At 40.0% G+C, this 13,733-nt stretch overlaps 1 protein-coding gene and 1 long non-coding RNA gene across 2 annotated transcripts in view; both read left to right on the top strand.

Annotated features, from left to right (window-relative positions):
- The window catches only part of LOC311030317 (uncharacterized protein), a 242,164-nt gene that overhangs the window by 98,238 nt on the left and 130,193 nt on the right, over positions 1 to 13,733 (top strand). The window lies entirely within an intron of this gene.
- Positions 1,212 to 5,629, top strand: LOC311029471. The gene is made up of 2 exons (XR_014598884.1): positions 1,212 to 1,360; positions 4,423 to 5,629. It is a non-coding gene; the product is annotated as an uncharacterized lncRNA (long non-coding RNA).

Below are 13,733 nucleotides of genomic sequence, written 5' to 3'. Positions count from 1 at the left end.
AAGTATGTATATATATACACACACACACACACACACACACACACACACACACACACACACATATTTATGTGTGAACCTCCATGTGTTGCATTTATTTTACTTAATATTTCTTTATTTTTGCTATAAATAAGGATTATGGATCATTATGTGACGTGAGTGCTGTGTTAATAATAATATTATTATTAATATTAATATTATTATTATTAATAATAATAATAATAATAATAATAATAATAATAATAATAATAATAATACATTTTATTTTTTTAAAGGCACAAAAAATCAAGGTCAAGGACACCATACATGACTTTCATAAAAACAACAGTACATCAAATAGTAAATACATCAAACAGTAACGATAAAGAAATGTGGCTACTAAGTGGAATTGTCGATGCATTGAATAAGAGTCAGTGTGTGACGGAGTATGCCACTTAGAATAAGTGTGTTTTCAGGTGGGATTTAAAGATGGAGACAGAGTGTAAATGTCTGGTGGGAGAGAGTTTCCAATCAAAATAGTATTTCAAAAATAAAAGTATAAACTTCCTGATGACCACCTCATGGTAAATGACAAACCACTGCAAACAACGTTATCCTCATTTGGCTAAAGTGAAGTTTAGAAGAAATCTTTATTTATTGTGAGAGCAATCATGATTCACAAATATATAGTAGATAAAACAAAGGATATCTTCTTTTTCCTTCTTAGTCTGTATTTTGTAATAAATTAAAAATATTTGGAAAAAAAACTATTTGTTATGAGCTATAAGGTCATTTTTACTGATCAAACCTACATCACAGACTGTCATGTTACAGGAATGTGTTTCTAATGAAGGCAGTAGAGCTTTCTCTCTCTCTCTCTCTCTCTCTCTCTCTCTCTCTCTCTCTCTCTCTCTCTCTCTCTCTCTCTCTCCACCACATGTGTGTGTGTTGGAGGGTGTTATATTTTTAGTTAGGACAGCCCCTCAAACATCCAACACCAGATGAATGACTCTTGGAGTGACAGTATAAAGGAGTAGAGCTGCCTGCAGACGAGCACACAGATCATACAGAGCATCATCATTATAAGGTACTAACCCTCCGCCTCTGCAGGGTCCAGGATATGACCAATATTACCGGCATCCGAACAAGGTGGACAAAATACTAATTCTTGAGAGGTTTCACCGTATTTCTCTCTCTCTCTCTCTCTCTGTGTGTGTGTGTGTGTGTGCAAGGAGTCCGAAGAAAGTTTGAAGATGTCTGAGAACCCAGAGGTGGTCGGCTGCAACGCCTCCATCATGAAGAACGTCTGGCAGATCAGAGAGAGAGACCATGGCCAGAAGCTGCAGTTGGAGCAGCAACGAGTAGAGAACAGCGCGCTGCAATCGTAAGGACCGAATTAATGTCTGCACGTCCTCAACATCAATTCATTATGAAATTCTCAAAGATTGTTTTGCCAGAGAGTTAGTGGTAGGTAGTCGAGCAAGAAATCCATGTTACGTCGTTTGTGACTCAAGTTTGATTTATTTCAATATTTATCTCAATTTTAAAAAAAATATATGTATTCATAGTTATATTGTGCTTCAGAATTAATTCTCACCAGCTGAACATGATTCTGATCATTATATGGATGGAGCCTGGTCTCTTTTTACTGGCCTGTGATGCTGTCACTACAGAGATGAATACAAACCAGTCAAGTTCTAGTCTAGAAAAAAAAAAGATGTTAAAAACAGAATCACTTCTACTTCATCCACCTGTCACATTTTTTGGCATCTAATTCTTCCACATTTTTTATTGTAGGAACGTTCTTCAAACATCATTACTTTTCTCATTCATATCTTTAGGCTAATACTTTCATATTTCGTACAATCAGATTGTTATTCAGAGTTAGAGTGGAGGGGACCTTAAATATAAATATCTTCTCGAAGATTATTTAATATAATTTGCTCTTGTACCTACAATTTTCTTCATAAATAATTTCAGGTCAAATGTAGGGACATTTCATACAATGTCACTGTGGAAACTGCGGACTTCCACATTTGGCCATGGGAGTCTCACAGTAAGAGGATCTCCAACCCACTGCCACACAGGCTCTCATGTTAGCTGACACCAAAAAACTGCATTCACACCACCGTTGCTTTTTTAATTTGAACTTTGAAAGGTAAAGAACGTATAAAATGAATCAACTCTCTGATAGACTGTTCTATCTTATTGGATCAGCTCTCTCCTTTAAGCTAAACTGGGGTCTAATAACCACGCCATAAACACTGTTTATTGGGTGTGTCCAGCTCAAACCCAGCAGTAACCTCAGCTGCAGGAAAAGGAAGGCAATGCATGATTGCCAAAAACTGTAATTCCGCAGTTGGACACTTGAGGCTGGCTCCACAGCCTGGTCTCTGAAATGTGACAAATTCAAATTCATTTAGCGTGCGGTAAGAATGTTACATCACATATACTGTACTGACTGCAATGTAAACCCATGTTATAGTGCTCAAGATTACTCAAGACCACAACTGCGGGGATATCACTAAATTGCCCATGCCTTGTCTGATTTATTAATTTACACATTTACAAAGGGAAATTCTCACACATACAAGTCACCTCTGCTATGCCTTTTGGTGGGGTGGGAGGGGAACGTGGATCGGTCAAGCAATCACAAGACAGGAGACCATTGTTCGAGATCTGTGTTTATGTCCCAAAGTCTTGTTGAGTTATTAGTTATATTACATTAGTGATTTGGATGCAACATCCATATAATTGGCTCTGTGGCTGAGTAGAGTGAATGAGTGAGTGAGTGAGTGAGTGAGTGATTAAGTAAGTAAGTAAGTAAGTAAGTAAGTAAGAAAGTAAGTAGAAGAAGTAAATATCACAGTATGAGGTACAGCGGTTCTAACAGCTGCTAATGCCACAATAACAAAACAGGAAGGAAATCATATGCTTCATCTGCATCATGAACAACAGTGTTGCCCTGGTGACTGACTGACAGGCTGCAGGTTGTAGAGACGGTTTGAGTCGAGAGAGATGGCTTTTATTTTGTGTGGTTTCAATAAGATTGAGAAGTTTTGCTTACCTTTAATTAAGCACATTGACCAACACGGTTAAGCCATCTACTAGGTTACCATCTTATTACTTAGTTAACATACTTATTGTAAGGCCAAACATGATGTTATTCCTAAACCTAAGTTGTTTTGTGGCCTCAACCTACCTATTACATGGTAACAATGTGGCATAAAATGATAGGTGAAAAGCCTAAAAAAAAGAAAAATCATGTTTACAGTCTTTATTTTTGTCTCTATATCAAATATAACCATTTTTTAAGTACGAGGGGTGCATTTTGTGAAACGTTTCACTGTCATTTTTAACTAAACCCATGAGATATCTTATCACAGACAACAGTTTTTTGAGAAGGAAGGCCATTTATTGACAACATTTTGAAATGTTAATGATAATAAATACAATATTACTGGTAGCATTCAAACTATGACTCTTCTGGTACTCCTCCAGTGTCAGTTTTGGACTCAAGGACATCATGTCAGGTTTCCAGTTGTTACACGCACCGTGCTTTTTCAAAATAAACTTCCAACATAGGTTTACTTACTTTACTAAGCTACTTGATTATATGCATACAACAGAACTAATTGGTTAAGTTTAGGAAAATATCATTATTTGGTTAGAATAAGTATGTTTCTTATATAAAATAACAATGGAGTTTTGGGTTAGAAGGCTGCATTTTTGATGTTACGAGGACAGAAGTTACATAACAGGAGTGCGGTAAAATAAGTGTCAGTGTTGACTTCATACAGGACACAAACACTGTTCTCTGGGGTGAAAGGTGTTAGTTTTACCCATCCAACCTCCACTCGCCCTTCCCAGACATTTCTCACTCATTAATCGTCATCTTATAATAATGCGGATAGGTTTACATTGGAGTTAGTTGAAAGCCTGGTGCGTCTCATACAGATGCTCCAGGGGGTCTAGATGTGTCTGTATCAGATGCTATGGGGCACTGACCAAGCGAGTTGTAAGTAAGAATGGGTTTAATAAACTGGCAACCTAGTGTGGGTAAGTAGCAATTCAATTTAGCAAGGCAGGTGGGACAGGTAGGGTAGAAGTTTACTCATTAAAAAAGCAAAGAAGTTGGCAACAGGTGGCAAATGTCTGGAAAATGTGATCCAAAATAGTATTAGTAAGAGTAAAAGTTTTTTTCATGTTTTACCCTTGTTTTTTTTTTATATTAACTGCTATCAAACATTTAACCTACCTGCATATCTTTGTATTTGTCTTTGTTGTGAAAAAAAAACCCATGCTGACATTTAAACTCAAACATACAAACTCCACAAAGAACTAACATGAAGTATTTTTATGTGCATTAAAAGAAATATTGTCATTGTATGTTCTTAAATTTTCTGCAGGCGTTATTATAATGTTTCTAATATGTTTTTCCCACAGTATTAACGCAGACTGGGCAAATCGTTTGGCTGCCAGACAGGGAGGCTACAAAAGGGTAGAGAGAAAAATTAATCCTCCTGAGAATCTGACAGACAACAACGATATCTGGAAGAGCAAGCTGCCTCAGGTTCCTCCTACTCTTCGTTGCGGTGCAGGTTTAGGTCCACTCGGACAGACCAGCAGACCAGCAAGATCAATCAGTGGCATCTCTACTCCAGCCAACAAGTACAAGGACAAAAAGGGTCAGGACAAGAATTTTAAAAAGCTACAATTACTCATGTTAATCACCCAAACTCAGCCTTGTCCTATGGTGTGGGGGAAGTCGTACCGGTACAACAAATCATTGCCATTACCAGTAGAAGGTGCTGACGCTTCATCAAACTGGGGCCAGTGCTGGAAGTTTGCTACCCAGCAGCCTTACTCGGAACCAGGCATGCCTTGGCTGAATGGACCCAACTTAATGGATCCTAACAACCTTCACCTCTGGAAGAAACCTGAATACGAGCTGGTCGGATCAAAAGAGCTAAACTTGAGTCTTCCAAATGAGGAGTGGCAGATGTCCTGGAGAACATCAGACAAAATCAATGAAAAGGAAGTTGCATCTTCTGTTAATGGTGAAAATGGAGCCAAATATGGTTTCTTCACCTTCCTGGTTGAGACTCAGCACCACAATGAAGCCTTGTGCTCATCAGAGTGGAGCGAATCGTGGAGATCCACCAAGCCAGAAAGTCAACAGGAACATTTAACTGTTCCAAATGATTGTCTAATGGATGAGTCTATTGCTGAAACACAGGATAAGGTGAGAGAGAACAGCTCCAAGTGGGAAGAATGTTGGAAGCTTTTCAACCACCATGGCGGCAACCAATCCAAGTTGCCTCAATTAAAAAAATCTCCTAATCCAGAGTGGGCCAATTCATGGAGAGCAGCCATGGTGGTCTTCAACAACCACAAGAATTCTGATCCCTCCCTGAGGCAAGATCACAGTGATACCTATGATGATTGCAGTCAGCAGAAGGAGTCACTCCTTCACAAAGTCATTCTTGTGTCTCGTGAGCAGACGCACAGAGATCTGTACTTGCAGATATGCAATGAATTTAAGGCTCTATCTGAGTGGAGCAAGTCTTGGCAGGTGACCAAAAACAACTCAAAACCATGTGAAGAAATAGAGAAAGTACTAAAGTCCTCGTCACCAAGGATGGAGACTGCTTTAGAGGCTCAGAAGGTGGATAGCAATCCAAAGGGGCATCATTTAACATCAGAGAAAGCAGACACATGCTATGAGCAGCTGAAACATAGTGTGATCTATCACCCAAAGAGAGAATTATACCAATCTCAGTTGCATCACCTGAGACATCTGGAAAATGTCTCGTCTGTCTCGGAATGGATGGACTCCTGGAAGATGCTGAAACACAGAATGAGAACGGAGAGAAGAACGAGGTCTGACCCGTTAAGGTCTTTCAGGGCATCTGGGAATGGTGGAGAAATTAATCCCCCTGTCTCACAATGGCAAGACTCATGGAAATTCACTTGTCTTCCCCTGCGTCAGGAGCCTGAATCTTGGCAGCACGGTTGGTCCACAATGCCACAAATCCGGGTAGATCGTGCAAGGGACCAGAACCACTTTGCACCTGTGGAACTCCCTAAGAATGGGCCAACCGCAGAGCGCAGTTGGGAAGAATCATGGAGGTTCTCGAGGAACCAGGGCGAATCAGAATCTGGGCAGGGTAGGGCAAGCCAAGTAAGGTCAAGTGTGGCTTCCCACCATCCTTGCAATTCAAGGTCGACTTCTGATTGGCAGGCAGCCTGGATGGTCTCAGAAACTCCGTTCCACCATGATAGGCCCTCCTTAACCCAGTGGAGGGAAGCCTGGAGGTGGTCTGTCTTCCACACAGCACACTGGGCTGAGCAACAGCCTAGAGACAACGATATGGAAAACGATATGGATGCACTAATGGAGATCCAATCCCAGAGAGAGAAGAGAGCCAACACTAAATTTGGTCAGACTTTTGATGACCAGATTTTCAGGGAAAGATATCCTGAGAAACAGTGGAATGCTTCATGGAGAGCTGGGTCCCTTCTGAACCATCAATCAAGTAATGTTAGTTTTTCAGAGATTCCTGGGAAAAACATAAGCAACACCTCTCAGAAGCAACACACCACTGAAAATGGGCATGGCTCGAAGTGGGGAAGTTCATTCAGGCTGGCCAACCCCATGCCCCACATGGAGCAACCATGGGTGGAGTCCTCTCCTAACCCATGTCATTATGCAGAAATGTGGTCAAGGGGTAAGAACATTCAAATCAACATCAACACTAACTTTTTCAACAACTCTACGACCCTCAGGATTTGGGGAAACTCCCAACGGTTCCTGCAAGGGGCCAGTGCACAGATCAAAGACAAAACTAAGTCTAAGGAGTCTGTTGACCCTATGGTGATTATAACTAACAATATCAAAACAAGGATGCATTTATACTCTAAAATTGAGAAGGAGAAACAGTCAGAGAAGAACTGGACAGGATGCCACCTGTTGGGTAAAACCCAACCACGTCCCAAGAGAGGCCCTGCATCCGCAAAGAACCCTAAGATGGAGGACAAAACCACAGACAAGTTCTTTGAAGAGTGGGCAGAATCTTGGAGGTTCTCTGTTCAGCCTGGTGGTATGAAAAAGCAGATGCCTATTAAGTCACTCTCGGGTTGGGATCAGTCATGGAAGTTCCTCATTCCACAATACCCACCAATGAACGGCCACAAGGCCAAATAGAAGGCACAGCTCAGTCGACTTTTAGTGCCGTCAAAATTGGCCACATATTAACTATTTTAGTGAATAAAAAAACATTGTGCTTTACCGCCTGCATTGTTTCATTGTGTCTAATTTAGAATTTATTTGTGATTGTTAGGTATCCACAGTTGACAATTATAAGTCAAGATCTGACCCTTTTCAGACATGCAACACTTTAAAAACTGTAGTTATTGTATTTCAAATATGAGCATTTTCAATTGTATATTGCAAATATACTTACTGTAATATCTAGAAATATATTGAAGGTATACCAATATCATACTTTTAAGTAGTTGTCCATAACATATATTAACATATATAAGATATGTTATCAGTAAAAAGATGAAACTTTTTTGTAATTTGTTAAGTGTCCTTGGTATATTTAAAAAAAAAAAATGCTACAAAATAAATATTGAAACAATGCATTGGAAGCATATTTTAAAATTGTATTAATTAATTGCCATAAGCCAGAAGTATTATTGAGCATACTCTTACAAAAGCAGGAATATATTAATAGTATGGTATGCATAGGCACTTTCATGTAGTCATAACAAGCAACTGTTGGTTTCAATACTCAAGCAGATTACTTACACGTCCATTGAACTTATTTATAATATAGTTTACTTAAAGTTGTTCCATTTAGCACATAAATGTACACTAAATGTACTTTATGTACGTATGTATAGGGTTGCTAAATGGTTTTGCCAAACGTCTTATGGCAATAATCAAAATTTTGTCTTGTATGTATCATATTAGAAGAGAATAACCACTGTCTTCAGTTTTTTGTTAACATATTTTTAAAAAACAACTTCTCACATCTTGACTGCTAATGATGATTTTGGATCGTTCAACATCATACAAACATAGGCAGGGTTGGACGTGTTGACTGTTATAATATTGATATAAATAAAAAAGAACAGACTTGTTATCATTAATAATGACTTGTGATGTGATGCATTCTTCCAACAACAGGGAGAACCACAGGGCATTGATTTACCTAATATGATGAGATCTCTCCTTAAAGTCAAATGAGATTCTCAAATGAGAGAAGCTGGTTATACTAATGAAGCCAGAGAGTCAAACCACACTGAGAAAAGCTGCAAAGACAACAAACAACAAACAGCAGATCATTTAAAAATGTACTTTACCTCTGGCTTGATCCGGTACTATAAAACTTGTTTTCCTTCACCTTCAGGGACTCCTGATGTTAACACTCATGGTAAATGGTAGATGGTAAATGGCCTCATTTATATAGCGCTTTTCTCCAAAGCGCTTTACAGTAATGACTGACATTCACCATTCACTCACACATTCACACAGTGACGGCGGAGTCAACCACGCAGGGCGACAGCCAGCTCGTCAGGAGCAATTAGGGTGAGGTGTCTTGCCCAGGGACACCAGGCACTCAGCTAGGAGGAGCCGGGGATTGAACCGGCAATCTTGCGATTGCCAGCCAACCCGCTCTACCTCCTGAGCTAAACCCCCCCACATCATGCACATCTGGAGATGCACATCTGGAGATGCACATCTTTATTAATACCCTTAATAATAATAAAGGGGGAACTAGATGTTTAACCATGTCATGTGCACACAAACAGGCCAAATTACACACTCATTGGACACATTGACATGCAGTTGGGATGCAGAGTGATTTTAGAGTGATGTGGATGCCTATGGTTAGCCGCCTCTACCCTGGTCTCCTAAAAATGAAGTCCCCTCACAACAAAACTCCATTGTGAATTATGTTTCAAGGGAAATGTATTTTGTCAGATTACATCTGCTGTGATTTAACGCAAATGTATTTCAAACAAGTCCATGTAGAGAGGAGGTCGGGGTGATGGATGGGTCAAAGAATACAGGACTTTCACCTAGGAGATTGCTGTTCCCAATGGTTTTGTTTCATTTTTTAGCTGTTTGTCTTTTGTTCTGTTCATTAATGTGTTTCAAACTTTTTCAAACTACAAACTGTTTGGTCTGGACAAAAAATATGTTTCCCTGGCAACGTAATTGAGAGTTTGGTTCAATAGTATGGGAATGTCATTTTGTAGGAGACAGGGTTGCTGCCCTGGAGGTCAACCTCATTGAACTAAATGAATCATGGCGATGGTCACAAAGTTTGGGGCACCATGTCAGGGTGTCCCCTCTCTCCCTCACGAGCAGCTGCAGGCCTCACTTGTATTCAGTCTTGATGATATGAGTGTGAATTCCTCCATGAGTCGCCTTCATCTCTACAAGAATGCTTTAGCCTCGTAACATTGTTGTCAGAAACATCCAGCTGTTGGTCCTACATCTTAACAGAGACCTGATCCATCATTGATCCTGGATCAAGCTGACCTTGACGGGTGGACCGCAGGACAGAGATCAGGACTTGGTGGGCCAAGAGGAGGTGGACTCAGTGTTTACATCAATGATGTTTGGTGCTCCAATGTAGTCAGAGTTGATGTTTCCCTGGTGTTGAATTTTGAATGTTTCGATGTCGGCCATATTTCTGCAGAGGATCAATGACCAGAAGTAGCATTTATGTAAGTAGAAGTGCTTTCAGTGTGTATGTGAGAACATGAATTCAGTTCTGTCTCTCCCTCTTCTCTCCCCTAAAGCCTAAACCAACACATCATGATGTATCACGGTGACACAGAACAAACAGAAACAGGACATTATGATTAGTATTTAATTTAAAAGCAGCTCCTGAATCGACAGCCTGTGGGTGTTGACCTTTAGTTACCTTTGATGCCGCCACACACACAGGCTGAGAGCGTCAGGATATAAAGTGCAGGTGATGAGTGTGTGATCAGGTGATCTGATCAGAAGCTGCTGAAGGTGAGTTCACACTCTGCACATGATGTAGAGAAGTAGCTGGTAGTTTTCAGTAGCAACTCAGATATGTCCGTGTTGCTCAGATTCATAATCCTGTTCACTTGTTATTTCATCACATAGTTCCTGATTTAATGCTATTATAGAAGAACATGTTCACATTTTTTAAACTGATGTAATTATTGTTTTATTATTGGGACTGAACCTCAAATATCATAATGGTAATAGAATTAAAGAACAAATGATACATTTATAGATGTATACTGCTCATTACAGGAAAAAGAAAAGTGCAACATCAAACTATATCATGACATCATATGGATGTTTTTGTGTTTTTTCCAGAATGATGACTGCTGTGATTGTCGTCCTGCTCTTGCTGAGCTCAGCCAGCTTTCCTGTCAATACACAGAGTAAATAACCAAATATGAAATACTCTTTTTAGTGAGGATAATAATGTAATATTCAGCCATCAGTATGAGTTTCCTGTCAACAAAAGATGATTGTCTTTTAAAAGTAAAGTTAGAATATTAATAATACAGCAATTTACCCAGATTTATTTTATTTGGTTATAATTTCATGTCATGGTACCCCTCAGTGTTCACTCTTTTCAACAGGTAGATCTTGTAGCTTAATATAACATGTAGCCAACATATATATTATTTAAGTTTTTCACACAATGTATCAGTGTTATGTATAAGAAGATCACTATTTCTGACTGCTGCAAATGGAAAACATATAACTGCCAGAAAGTGTGTAATGTTACTATGACAACTGGAAAGTGTGAGCTGTCATGTCAGTGATCTGGAATATTTACCAGGGTTTCAGTTTGCTGGTTTCAATGATTATTTCATTATTTCATGCTTCCATCTTGAAGTAAGTTGAGACTTAAATAATATAATGCAGTAGATCTTGTTTTGTTTTTAATGTGACAAAACTTTAAAATTACATTAAAATAAACATAATTAACTCTACAATGGCAATGTCTGACATTCCCTCAGTGTGTATCCTGTCACCTTATGTGGACCTGTGATGAGTGGTGGATTGATGTATGATGGACCTGATCAATGGATATTGTTTGCAGAATATCCTGCTGTAGTTCACACCTTGTGTTTACACACAGACAACACATTCCTTCCATAGAAAATGTCAAATTACAATAATATTTCAAAGTAAAGGTGGACAGCAGAGTGAGAAGCCATTTTTGGTTTGAACATGTATTTGATCATGTTTTTAATAATTGTGTAATATTCTAAATACAAAAAGGGTGCAAGAATGATAATTGATGTGTGACTTACAAGTGTGTGTGTGTGTGTGTGTGTGTGTGTGTGTGTGTGTGTGTGTGTGTAGTTTTAGGTCAAATCTTTTTTTAATGTAATTTCTTGCAAAAAGGGCATTTAAATGCACGTTTACAATAGTAAGAAGGTGGTTATTGAAGTATTTTACCAAGGGAATATATCACAGTGAGTGCACAGACCAGTCACTGGAATGAACAGTCCTACAGCTGCTGTGTCAGCATTTACATTACATGTACTCAGGAAATCAATGGTTGAGTGTGTAACGTCACTAATATGTTGTGTTGTGACATATGTTTTAACAAAAATGGTTCATTTGAACATGCAGGGTTCTACAGTACAGCGTACATACTTTAAGACTACAGTAATCAGTGTATTTCTGCTTTGACTTTTCAGTTTATTACCCAGTTAGGTGGGGGGGGGGGGGCTGTTGGTTGGAACCATGCAGACCGGGCAGTCTTTAGTTGTGTGTTTGCCCAATATATTTTCTGTTACTGGTTTTCTCTTCATAGTTACACGTTGGTTTCAGTTTTACTCATTCATCACAGCCAGTGTTTATAAATATTATTTCTCTGCAAAAATAAAACACAAAACTCACAAGTCATGGCAGACCTCATCTGTTAAGCAAGAACGCCTTGGAAAAGACTCCAAATTCCCTCAAGTGGCAGTTTTGTGGTTTGATTACCTCTACAGTAGTCACATGTCAGAAAAAAAGAGTTTGTGATTCATCTTCAGATGTACTGAAATACAATTGTGTTTTATTCTTGTATATTTTTTATTTTATTCTTGTTCATTTATTTGTATGCATTTATTCTTGTACATTTATTTTTATACATTTATTTTTGTACATTTTATTCTTGTATATTTATTTTTACACATTTACTCTGTGTGCTCCTAAATGGTCAAATAATGGTGACAAATAAAGTTTTTTGAATTGGATTAAACCTCTCCTCAACAAACACAACACCAAATCTTTTTGGCACAGATGATAAGTTCACAATTAGACTAGATCACCATTTCCTCTCACTTGTGTTATTTCAATCACTGGATGTCTTTAGATCAATATATACCAGTAAACGTGGAACGAAAGTGCAGACTTAACATATTGATCGAGATAACATGACAAGATTATCGATTTAAAAGGTCAGTAATCCATCTTTGATAAAACCGCGTACCACCACTACTGTTAATGCTACTACTACTATATGCTACTACCAACACCAAATGCAGTTGGAACCCAAGGGCCTGGGCTGCACCAGATTTCTGCCTAAAAGCCTATTAAGGGAGTTTTTTCTCGCCACTGTCGCTGTAACGCTTGCCCCTGGGTGTTGTTGGGACTTTGAAATTGTGTTGACTCTTGAAATTTTGAGCGTATTCTAGTCCTGCTCAATGTGTTAAGTGTCCTGAGATGACTTCTGTTGTGATTTGACACTATAAATACAATTGAATTGAATGTTAACACAACCTAATGTCATGAATATGTCACAGGGTGACAGGTTGAGAGTGTGTGGGTGTGTCTGCCTGCGTACCTGCAGCACTAATTACCTGATGCTTTGCACGTGTGTAATTGAGCAGCGCTGGGGGGAGGGCTGTGGGTGCTTCACTCTTTTTCATGCAGGAGCAGCGAGCGGGGAGGAGGGCCAGCGTGGAGCAGCTTAGCTGACACGGACACGGGCAGGAATGCCAGGAAGGATCGAGTGCAACCTGACGGTCGTTCATGGCTGGAGACAAGTGAGTCTACCTGAGAGCACTTAACACGGCTGTGGAGCGACAGGAATCGCCGCTGCACAGAGGGAGGACGCCATCGGCACGCCAGGCCGACCAGGAGGACGCACCGTGCGAGAGAGGGAAGCCGTGGGAGACAGTGGAAGGGTGGGGACGCGTTCCACCCTTCCTCCAGCTAAGTCCCCTTTCTATCCCTCTCTTAGCCAAGGAATTCTACATCAGTAACTGCACGAACAGGCTCAGTAGTTTGGATGGGGATTATTTTGAGTTGCAGTGAAACTGATTTCTTTAACCTTTGGTTAGTTTATTTGTTTTGACCTGCCCTGTGTTGGCTTTTGTTTATTTGATTATAGTATTAGTTATTCTTTCCCGTCGGGCGTACCCGCGTACCTGCGACGCCTTCCATGCAACTTTCCCCGGAGAAAGCGCTTCAGAAGACGGGGAAAGCGTGGAGGTGTGCAAGTGAGACTCAAGGCCTACCTGCTGACTTGCTCCACTGAAACAGGTTCTCGCCTCCTACCGCACTTCAGGGCCCGTTGGATCCGCCATGTTAATGCCGCTCCATTGGCTCCTGTCGTCCCGATGACAGCGCCCGATCCGTCCGCTGCTCCACCGTCGTGTCCCACTCCACCTGCTCCTCTCGTCCCGATGATAGCGCCCAACCCGTCCGCTGCTCCACCGAAGTGGCCCGCTCCATCTGCTCC

This window comes from Eutrigla gurnardus (genome assembly GCF_963514095.1).
Source record: "Eutrigla gurnardus genome assembly, chromosome: 19".
Taxonomy (NCBI): domain Eukaryota; kingdom Metazoa; phylum Chordata; class Actinopteri; order Perciformes; family Triglidae; genus Eutrigla; species Eutrigla gurnardus.
The sequence above is the reverse complement of the archived record's forward strand: the minus strand, read 5'-3'. Positions and strand labels throughout refer to the sequence as shown.